Source organism: Bombus huntii, unplaced genomic scaffold (genome assembly GCF_024542735.1).
Source record: "Bombus huntii isolate Logan2020A unplaced genomic scaffold, iyBomHunt1.1 ctg00000101.1, whole genome shotgun sequence".
NCBI classification, from domain to species: Eukaryota; Metazoa; Arthropoda; class Insecta; order Hymenoptera; family Apidae; genus Bombus; species Bombus huntii.
Window position 1 is genome coordinate 132,501 of NW_026099355.1, and position 12,015 is coordinate 144,515.

Below are 12,015 nucleotides of genomic sequence, written 5' to 3' on the forward strand. Positions count from 1 at the left end.
GTCGTGCGTAGCGATTTTTTTTTCCTTTAAATCAAACAACGAGACGCACGAATAGAAAGCGATACGCCGCTGGGACTTTGTCTCGTGCGAGTAAAAAGCAATACGCCGCTGGACTTAGCCGCGTGCGAGCATAAAGCAATACGCCGCTGGACTTAGTCGCGTACAAACTGAAAGCAATACGCCGCTGGACTTAGTCGCGTGCGAGCATAAAGCAATACGCCGCTGGACTTAGTCGCGTGCGAGTAAAAAGCAATACGCCGCTGGACTTAGTCGCGTACAAACAGAAAGCAATACGCCGCTGGACTTAGTCGCGTGCGAGCATAAAGCAATACGCCGCTGGGACTTTGTCTCCTGCGGTTAAAAAAAATAATTTCGCTACGTACGGCCGATGGTCGTGCGTAGCGATTTTTTTTTCCTTTAAATCAAACAACGAGACGCACGAATAGAAAGCGATACGCCGCTGGGACTTTGTCTCGTGCGAGTAAAAAGCAATACGCCGCTGGACTTAGCCGCGTGCGAGTAAAAAGCAATACGCCGCTGGACTTAGTCGCGTACAAACAGAAAGCAATACGCCGCTGGACTTAGTCGCGTACGAGCATAAAGCAATACGCCGCTGGACTTAGTCGCGTGCGAGCATAAAGCAATACGCCGCTGGGACTTTGTCTCCTGCGGTTAAAAAAAATAATTTTTTCCTTTGATTTTTTTTTTCCTTTAAATCAAACAACGAGACGCACGAATAGAAAGCGATACGCCGCTGCAACTTTGTCGCGTGCCAGTAAAAAGCAATACGCCGCTGGACTTAGCCGCTCGTGCTACCGCTGCGCGCGCACCTCCGAATCAGCGGGTATGCGCCGGAGTAGGTAACACTCTCTTAAGGTACGCCGTTCTGCGCAGCTCGTATTGCGCGCGCGCGCGCGCGCTTTTTCAAATATTTTTAAACGTTTTTTCGCGTTTTTTCCCGTTTCTTCGCGTTTTTTCCCGTTTTTTCCCGTTTTTTCCCGTTTTCCACGTTTTTTCCCGTTTCACGAGAGAGACGAAAACGAGGAAAATAATCGCGACAAATGCTCGCTCGCTGCGCTCGCTCGGACGAATATAGCCCAACCCAAAACCGATCCCAAGCGTTCGAACGAAGATTTCGATGAAATCGAAGAACGAACGCTAAAGGGATTGGTTTTGGGTTGGGCTACTTTTTTTTTCGAGCGAGCGGAGCGAGCGAGCAACGCGTAAGAGCGTATCGTTGCGTCGCAGGGACTTTGAAATATTCGCCACTGTTCGAACGTTCGAGTCGAAATAACTCGAGAAAAAGCGTTATGACGCATCGAAATTATCAGTGAAATCGTTACGTATCGACGAAATCTAGTCGAACGTAACGATTTCACTTTATTTTTTTAAAAAATTTCATCCTCCGGACCAACGTGACCGGGACGTTGGAACTTAGAATTTTTTCGCCCCGTTACGAAAGTACCGAAAGTTCAACTCGAAATAACTCGCTAAAAAGCGTTATAACGTATCGAAATTTTGCGTGAAATCGTTACGTTTCGACGAAATCTAGTCGAAAGTAGCGATTTCACTTTATTTTTTTAAAAAATTTCACCCTCCGGACCAACGTGACCGGGACGTTGGAACTTAGAATTTTTTCGCCCCGTTACGAAAGTACCGAAAGTTCAACTCGAAATAACTCGCTAAAAAGCGTTATAACGTATCGAAATTTTGCGTGAAATCGTTACGTTTCGACGAAATCTAGTCGAAAGTAGCGATTTCACTTTATTTTTTTAAAAAATTTCACCCTCCGGACCAACGTGACCGGGACGTTGGAACTTAGAATTTTTTCGCCCCGTTACGAAAGTACCGAAAGTTCAACTCGAAATAACTCGCTAAAAAGCGTTATAACGTATCGAAATTTTGCGTGAAATCGTTACGTATCGACGAAATCTAGTCGAACGTAACGATTTCACTTTATTTTTTTAAAAAATTTCATCCTCCGGACCAACGTGACCGGGACGTTGGAACTTAGAATTTTTTCGCCCCGTTACGAAAGTACCGAAAGTTCAACTCGAAATAACTCGCTAAAAAGCGTTATAACGTATCGAAATTTTGCGTGAAATCGTTACGTTTCGACGAAATCTAGTCGAAAGTAGCGATTTCACTTTATTTTTTTAAAAAATTTCACCCTCCGGACCAACGTGACCGGGACGTTGGAACTTAGAATTTTTTCGCCCCGTTACGAAAGTACCGAAAGTTCAACTCGAAATAACTCGCTAAAAAGCGTTATAACGTATCGAAATTTTGCGTGAAATCGTTACGTATCGACGAAATCTAGTCGAACGTAACGATTTCACTTTATTTTTTTAAAAAATTTCATCCTCCGGACCAACGTGACCGGGACGTTGGAACTTAGAATTTTTTCGCCCCGTTACGAAAGTACCGAAAGTTCAACTCGAAATAACTCGCTAAAAAGCGTTATAACGTATCGAAATTTTGCGTGAAATCGTTACGTTTCGACGAAATCTAGTCGAAAGTAGCGATTTCACTTTATTTTTTTAAAAAATTTCACCCTCCGGACCAACGTGACCGGGACGTTGGAACTTAGAATTTTTTCGCCCCGTTACGAAAGTACCGAAAGTTCAACTCGAAATAACTCGCTAAAAAGCGTTATAACGTATCGAAATTTTGCGTGAAATCGTTACGTTTCGACGAAATCTAGTCGAAAGTAGCGATTTCACTTTATTTTTTTAAAAAATTTCACCCTCCGGACCAACGTGACCGGGACGTTGGAACTTAGAATTTTTTCGCCCCGTTACGAAAGTACCGAAAGTTCAACTCGAAATAACTCGCTAAAAAGCGTTATAACGTATCGAAATTTTGCGTGAAATCGTTACGTATCGACGAAATCTAGTCGAACGTAACGATTTCACTTTATTTTTTTAAAAAATTTCATCCTCCGGACCAACGTGACCGGGACGTTGGAACTTAGAATTTTTTCGCACTGCTACGAAAAGGCCGAAAGATCCCCTCCAAATAACTCGTTAAAAAGTGTTAGAAGGTACGAATATTTTACAAGAAATCGTTATAACTCGATAAAATACGTCGGGATTAAGCGTTTATATCGTCGGCAGACGGATATAAAAACGTTTGGACCGACACGACCGGTCGTTGGAACATAGAAAAATTCCGAGCCGGTACGTTGGGACTTAGAAAAATTCCGAGGGCGAAAAAGTTTTTTCGAGTTTATTCGTTAAAAAGCGTTACAAGGTATGAATTTTTTTGCATAAATCGACGTAACTCGACGAAATACGTCGGGATTAATGGTTTATTTCCGTCCGAGAACGATTTTTAAAAACGGACCTATGCGGCCGGTCGTTCGTACTTAGAAAATTTTCGGACCGAACACTCTTTTTCGATTAATTCGTTAAAAAGCGTTATAACGTACGAATATTTTTCAAGAAATCGTTATAACTCGATAAAATACGTCGGGATTAAGCGTTTATATCGTCGGCAGACGGATATAAAAACGTTTGGACCGACACGACCGGTCGTTGGAACATAGAAAAATTCCGAGCCGGTACGTTGGGACTTAGAAAAATTCCGAGGGCGAAAAAGTTTTTTCGAGTTTATTCGTTAAAAAGCGTTACAAGGTATGAATTTTTTTGCATAAATCGACGTAACTCGACGAAATACGTCGGGATTAATGGTTTATTTCCGTCCGAGAACGATTTTTAAAAACGGACCTATGCGGCCGGTCGTTCGTACTTAGAAAATTTTCGGACCGAACACTCTTTTTCGATTAATTCGTTAAAAAGCGTTATAACGTACGAATATTTTTCAAGAAATCGTTATAACTCGATAAAATACGTCGGGATTAAGCGTTTATATCGTCGGCAGACGGATATAAAAACGTTTGGACCGACACGACCGGTCGTTGGAACATAGAAAAATTCCGAGCCGGTACGTTGGGACTTAGAAAAATTCCGAGGGCGAAAAAGTTTTTTCGAGTTTATTCGTTAAAAAGCGTTACAAGGTATGAATTTTTTTGCATAAATCGACGTAACTCGACGAAATACGTCGGGATTAATGGTTTATTTCCGTCCGAGAACGATTTTTAAAAACGGACCTATGCGGCCGGTCGTTCGTACTTAGAAAATTTTCGGACCGAACACTCTTTTTCGATTAATTCGTTAAAAAGCGTTATAACGTACGAATATTTTTCAAGAAATCGTTATAACTCGATAAAATACGTCGGGATTAAGCGTTTATATCGTCGGCAGACGGATATAAAAACGTTTGGACCGACACGACCGGTCGTTGGAACATAGAAAAATTCCGAGCCGGTACGTTGGGACTTAGAAAAATTCCGAGGGCGAAAAAGTTTTTTCGAGTTTATTCGTTAAAAAGCGTTACAAGGTATGAATTTTTTTGCATAAATCGACGTAACTCGACGAAATACGTCGGGATTAATGGTTTATTTCCGTCCGAGAACGATTTTTAAAAACGGACCTATGCGGCCGGTCGTTCGTACTTAGAAAATTTTCGGACCGAACACTCTTTTTCGATTAATTCGTTAAAAAGCGTTATAACGTACGAATATTTTTCAAGAAATCGTTATAACTCGATAAAATACGTCGGGATTAAGCGTTTATATCGTCGGCAGACGGATATAAAAACGTTTGGACCGACACGACCGGTCGTTGGAACATAGAAAAATTCCGAGCCGGTACGTTGGGACTTAGAAAAATTCCGAGGGCGAAAAAGTTTTTTCGAGTTTATTCGTTAAAAAGCGTTACAAGGTATGAATTTTTTTGCATAAATCGACGTAACTCGACGAAATACGTCGGGATTAATGGTTTATTTCCGTCCGAGAACGATTTTTAAAAACGGACCTATGCGGCCGGTCGTTCGTACTTAGAAAATTTTCGGACCGAACACTCTTTTTCGATTAATTCGTTAAAAAGCGTTATAACGTACGAATATTTTTCAAGAAATCGTTATAACTCGATAAAATACGTCGGGATTAAGCGTTTATATCGTCGGCAGACGGATATAAAAACGTTTGGACCGACACGACCGGTCGTTGGAACATAGAAAAATTCCGAGCCGGTACGTTGGGACTTAGAAAAATTCCGAGGGCGAAAAAGTTTTTTCGAGTTTATTCGTTAAAAAGCGTTACAAGGTATGAATTTTTTTGCATAAATCGACGTAACTCGACGAAATACGTCGGGATTAATGGTTTATTTCCGTCCGAGAACGATTTTTAAAAACGGACCTATGCGGCCGGTCGTTCGTACTTAGAAAATTTTCGGACCGAACACTCTTTTTCGATTAATTCGTTAAAAAGCGTTATAACGTACGAATATTTTTCAAGAAATCGTTATAACTCGATAAAATACGTCGGGATTAAGCGTTTATATCGTCGGCAGACGGATATAAAAACGTTTGGACCGACACGACCGGTCGTTGGAACATAGAAAAATTCCGAGCCGGTACGTTGGGACTTAGAAAAATTCCGAGGGCGAAAAAGTTTTTTCGAGTTTATTCGTTAAAAAGCGTTACAAGGTATAAATTTTTTTACGGGAATCGTTCTATCTCTATTAAATACGTCGGGATTAAACATTTTTATCGATTTTTTCAAAAAATTAGCGTTCGTCGAACTGACACGACTGGGATATTTTTCTAATTTTTTCGTTAATTAACGTTACAAGGTATATATTTTTTTGCATATTTCTACTTATTTTAACGTATTGTAATTGATTATAAACTTATTTTTTGTCCGTATTCGATAAAAGAGTATGTTTACTGATGCAATTTTTCGGTGAAAAAAAAAATTAATTTTTTGGTAAAAATGCATTTCTATTATGTTAATAAAACGTCTGGTAATGTATTTCGATGGTTGGATATTGGCTTTGTATAGTAGTGATCGAGCGTTCGCGAGACTAAGTTCCAGCGTCCCTTCCGAACGGTACGTTGCTACGGAGGTTTTGCACCGTAAGCGCGCGGCCGCTAGCCCGGCCGGCGCCGGCCTTCCGGCTGGCGCTTTCGTATCTATAAGAGAGACGTCGAGCCGGACGGTTCGGTCGGAACAGCGTTGAGCGCGTGGCTATTCTACGGCCTCGGTTGAGAATTCAGTCACCGCTCCTCGAGTCTTAGTGTATTTTACGCTATTTCTCGACTGTTCCTCCGTTCTCGTTCTGGTTTTTTCTCTACACTGCTGCGCCGCGGGTCGCTGTCCTGGACGTAATGACCAAATATCGTGGCAAGGTTCCCCTGAGTCGGGAAGCTGGTGACCTGTGTGTACGTATTCTAACAAAAATTGTTAGATGCGTGTGTGCTTGTACTAACTGAGCATCGATTCATTCAAAAGAGTATAACCGTCTGCTTTCTATAAAAACTTCTGCTTTCGCAGAAGTATCCGATGAGGCGGTAGGAGCGTACTATCTTTGCGTAGTATGTCTTCTGCCGAAAATGTTCTACCGATTGAAAGAATATTCTTACGGTATGTCCAGCGCGACGCACTGGGATACGCGCTTGTTCGTTCAGCGTGAGGTGCGTATACGTGCTTTACCGCTAAGATATTCTAATAAGTCTTTTTACACGAAGACAGCATTATGGAAATGTTCCTTTAGAAGTACGATTCTAAACATTTTATATAAGACTATGAGAAAGAGAGAGAGAGAAGAGAGGAGGTGGAGTTGAGAATTACAAAGTGGCTGCGAGCGGCGTTCGAAGATTATTACTGAACTATGGGTGTATCTCGAACGTCGCTAGGAGATATATTTTATAGATATATCTATCTTAAGAACGAAAAGTCTCGTCGTACGGTGCTTACGTCCCACCTACGACACGAAGAGAACTTAAACGAAATTTATAAGAATTGTTATACGAATAAGATCCCTGGTTGATCCTGCCAGTAGTCATATGCTTGTCTCAAAGATTAAGCCATGCATGTCTCAGTACATGCCGCATTAAGGTGAAACCGCGAATGGCTCATTAAATCAGTTATGGTTTCTTAGATCATACCTACATTTACTTGGATAACTGTGGTAATTCTAGAGCTAATACATGCAAACAGATTCCGACCAGAGATGGTAGGAATGCTTTTATTAGATCAAAACCAATCGGTGGCGGATGGCTCGTCTGTCCGTCCATCGTTTGTTTTGGTGACTCTGAATAACTTTGTGCTGATCGCATGGTCATCTAGCACCGGCGACGCATCTTTCAAATGTCTGCCTTATCAACTGTCGATGGTAGGTTCTGCGCCTACCATGGTTGTAACGGGTAACGGGGAATCAGGGTTCGATTCCGGAGAGGGAGCCTGAGAAACAGCTACCACATCCAAGGAAGGCAGCAGGCGCGCAAATTACCCACTCCCGGCACGGGGAGGTAGTGACGAAAAATAACGATACGGGACTCATCCGAGGCCCCGTAATCGGAATGAGTACACTTTAAATCCTTTAACGAGGACCAATTGGAGGGCAAGTCTGGTGCCAGCAGCCGCGGTAATTCCAGCTCCAATAGCGTATATTAAAGTTGTTGCGGTTAAAAAGCTCGTAGTTGAATCTGTGTGTCACAGTGTCGGTTCACCGCTCGCGGTGTTTAACTGGCATTATGTGGTACGTCCTATCGGTGGGCTTAGCTCCTCGCGGGCGGTCCAACTAATATCCCATCGCGGTGCTCTTCACTGAGTGTCGAGGTGGGCCGATACGTTTACTTTGAACAAATTAGAGTGCTTAAAGCAGGCTACCTTCGCCTGAATACTGTGTGCATGGAATAATGGAATAGGACCTCGGTTCTATTTTGTTGGTTTTCGGAGCCCCGAGGTAATGATTAATAGGGACAGATGGGGGCATTCGTATTGCGACGTTAGAGGTGAAATTCTTGGATCGTCGCAAGACGGACAGAAGCGAAAGCATTTGCCAAAAATGTTTTCATTAATCAAGAACGAAAGTTAGAGGTTCGAAGGCGATCAGATACCGCCCTAGTTCTAACCATAAACGATGCCAGCCAGCGATCCGCCGAAGTTCCTCCGATGACTCGGCGGGCAGCTTCCGGGAAACCAAAGCTTTTGGGTTCCGGGGGAAGTATGGTTGCAAAGCTGAAACTTAAAGGAATTGACGGAAGGGCACCACCAGGAGTGGAGCCTGCGGCTTAATTTGACTCAACACGGGAAACCTCACCAGGCCCGGACACCGGAAGGATTGACAGATTGATAGCTCTTTCTTGATTCGGTGGGTGGTGGTGCATGGCCGTTCTTAGTTGGTGGAGCGATTTGTCTGGTTAATTCCGATAACGAACGAGACTCTAGCCTGCTAAATAGACGTAACTTATGGTATCTCGAAGGCCCCCGGCTTCGGTCGGTGGGTTTTTACTACCAACGTACAAACAAATCTTCTTAGAGGAACAGGCGGCTTCTAGCCGCACGAGATTGAGCAATAACAGGTCTGTGATGCCCTTAGATGTTCTGGGCCGCACGCGCGCTACACTGAAGGAATCAGCGTGTTTTCCCTGGCCGAAAGGCCCGGGTAACCCGCTGAACCTCCTTCGTGCTAGGGATTGGGGCTTGCAATTATTCCCCATGAACGAGGAATTCCCAGTAAGCGCGAGTCATAAGCTCGCGTTGATTACGTCCCTGCCCTTTGTACACACCGCCCGTCGCTACTACCGATTGAATGATTTAGTGAGGTCTTCGGACTGGTGCGCGGCCAATGTGATAAGCATTGCCGATGTTACCGGGAAGATGACCAAACTTGATCATTTAGAGGAAGTAAAAGTCGTAACAAGGTTTCCGTAGGTGAACCTGCGGAAGGATCATTAACGATACGATACCAAAAGAATTTGACTTGAACACATATAAAAACTATGAAATATATATCACAATGGTCGGTAAGGAGCCGTACTCCTCCTGTATCGACGAAAGTATATACGACGTATTAACAAGCTATATACTTTAACAAACGAAAACGCCAGGGAGCTTGGCAACCTCCGTTGGCACGAATAGAAATATTCTTAAGGAGGAGACGACCCTCCAGCTACGGAATTATACGAAGAGAAGGTGGCACTCTCTCTCGATCATCGGGATGAAGAGATATATATATACAAGTATAAAAACGAAATGCGAATGAAACTTATTCGAGGCGCCTGCGTGAGGTCGTAAACAGAAAGACCCGCCGTCTCCGAAATAAAACATATAACATATAATATATATATATATATATGAAATTCTAATAAAAGGGAACTCTAGCTTCGAAAGAGCCAACAAAAGTTAAGGCTCGATATCAAACGAAAAAATTACGATGGAAACCAGGTGTAAAGAGAAATGCAGTCGTGGCGCCTGCGAGAGGCCGTACACAGAAAGACCCGCCGTCACGATCTCGTATTTCGTATTTGCATCGTGGAAACCGTACAAACGAAATATAAAAGTCCATGCAAACTAATAAGAAAATCTCTAAAGTGCCTCGTGTCGGAGTGATCATGCTCGCCTATTCTCTTCTATGTTTCGTGGTCTGTGTTGCGTTTGTTCTCCTCCTAGCAACGGGACATATCGAAGACTCCTCTTTGGGATCGAACGAAGCGTCTAGAACGAGTCGACGAGAGCGAAAGAACTTGTAGCGAGTCGCGCAGAGCGAAAGGATACCGATATACATCTTCGAAGGTTCTCTTCGAAGATCCATGGATACCTTCTGCGTCGACTTCTCTCGTCTCTTTCATCGAAACTCTCGTCGTTCTCGAAACGTGCTTCCTACCCAAAGGGCGTGTGCTCTTCGTATGTCGTTTCGTTCGAAATAACGAAACCACGTGTAACATACTCGTGGATCGGGTAACCTAGAACGAAGACGCATCGCGTGGATGTTGGCCCGCTATGCGACGATGACCGATGATGATGATGATGATGATGATATGATGATGATGATGATGATGATGTCGATGTCGACGACGACGACGATGAAGACGATGTGTAGCAACGATTCGTAACTAGTCTAGCCGAAGTTCGTTCAGAGGGGAACGCCGCCGGCTTCGAAGCCTCGATGTCGTGAGTCGGACACCCGTGCCGTCGCTAGAGTTTTTCAAACTCTGCTTCTGGATATTGGGACGAAAGACCGCTCGAGGACGACGACAGCCGTGCGTGCGTATCCCATCGAATTTTTTTTACACCACCTGAACGAGACTAAAGTTTCGTCTAGTTGATCGTCTACCGTCGCATAATGTATATTATATACCGTTCAGAGGGGACCGGCTGTCTATCCTCGTTGTCGTGAGTCGGACACCCGTGCCGTCGCTAGAGTTTTTCAAACTCTGCTTCTGGATATCGGGACGAAAGACCGCGCGAGGACGACGGATGCGAGTCCCATCGAATTTTTGACTTACACACTACCTGAACGAGACTTAAAGTTTCATATAATATACCGTTCAGAGGGGACCGGCTGTCTTTCCTCGTTGTCGTGAGTCGGACACCCGTGCCGTCGCTAGAGTTTTTCAAACTCTGCTTCTGGATATCGGGACGAAAGACCGCGCGAGGACGACGGATGCGAGTCCCATCGAATTTTTTATTTACACACTACCTGAACGAGACTTAAAGTTTCATCCAGTTTGTCGTCTATCATCGCATATATAATATACCGTTCAGAGGGGACCGGCTGTCTATCCTCGTTGTCGTGAGTCGGACACCCGTGCCGTCGCTAGAGTTTTTCAAACTCTGCTTCTGGATATCGGGACGAAAGACCGCGCGAGGACGACGGATGCGAGTCCCATCGAATTTTTGACTTACACACTACCTGAACGAGACTTAAAGTTTCATATAATATACCGTTCAGAGGGGACCGGCTGTCTTTCCTCGTTGTCGTGAGTCGGACACCCGTGCCGTCGCTAGAGTTTTTCAAACTCTGCTTCTGGATATCGGGACGAAAGACCGCGCGAGGACGACGGATGCGAGTCCCATCGAATTTTTGATTTACACACTACCTGAACGAGACTTAAAGTTTCATCCAGTTTGTCGTCTATCATCTCATATATAATATACCGTTCAGAGGGGACCGGCTGTCTATCCTCGTTGTCGTGAGTCGGACACCCGTGCCGTCGCTAGAGTTTTTCAAACTCTGCTTCTGGATGTTGGGACGAAAGACCGCGCGAGGACGATGGATGCGTGTCCCATCGAATTTTTGATTTACAAGACACACACTACCTGAACGAGACTAAAGTTTCATCGAGTTTATCGTCGCATAACCCGTTCGGAGGGGACCGGCTGTCTATCCTCGTTGTCGTGAGTCGGACACCCGTGCCGTCGCTAGAGTTTTTCAAACTCTGCTTCTGGATATCGGGACGAAAGACCGCGCGAGGACGATGGCTGCGAGTCCCATCGAATTTTTGTTTTTTTTTTTTTTTTTTAAAGAAAAAACACCACCCGAACGGAGATGTGTTCTATCTTTCGTCGATTTTTCATGCTTTCAGTCGGTCGCGTGGTCGCCATCCGTTCGGAGGGGATCGCCGGCTTCGAAACCTCGATGTCGTGAGTCGGACACCCGTGCCGTCGCTAGAGTTTTTCAAACTCTGCTTCTGGATATTGGGACGAAAGACCGCTCGAGGCGGACGGCCGCGCGAATCCCATCGAATCTTTACTATCACCCGAACGATGGAGAGATGCACGCGCGCTGTTTCTTGAATAATTGGACGAGAGAGTAGAATCAAACACATATATAACATGGGCTAGCCACCGTGCTTACTCGTTCGCGAGATCGTGTGCTGTACAGAGGATTCAGAATCGGGTGTATATATCCCCGTCGTTTCCTGACGAACGGAGCTTCGATCTCGATGGTTGTTATATATCATAATGTACTTTACGCCCGGCCGGCGAACGCGCGTATCTTCGCGCGTTCGTCGTTTTCTTTTTTTTCGAACGTTTTTGTGTCGTCAATCCTATGGCGACTTCTGCGCGTTCGATTCCCGTTGGTCGAACGTGACGGAACTCGGCTTCGCTAGAACCGAGAAGAGTACATTTGAGTATTGAACTGTTGTAAATTTATAAAAGAT

At 44.3% G+C, this 12,015-nt stretch overlaps 1 non-coding gene across 1 annotated transcript; it reads left to right on the plus strand.

Annotated features, from left to right (window-relative positions):
- The first annotated feature begins 6,882 nt into the window (after nt 1–6,882).
- Nucleotides 6,883–8,805, plus strand: LOC126876876 (small subunit ribosomal RNA). The gene has a single exon (XR_007694592.1). It is a non-coding gene; the product is annotated as a small subunit ribosomal RNA (ribosomal RNA).
- Nucleotides 8,806–12,015: the final 3,210 nt, after the last annotated feature.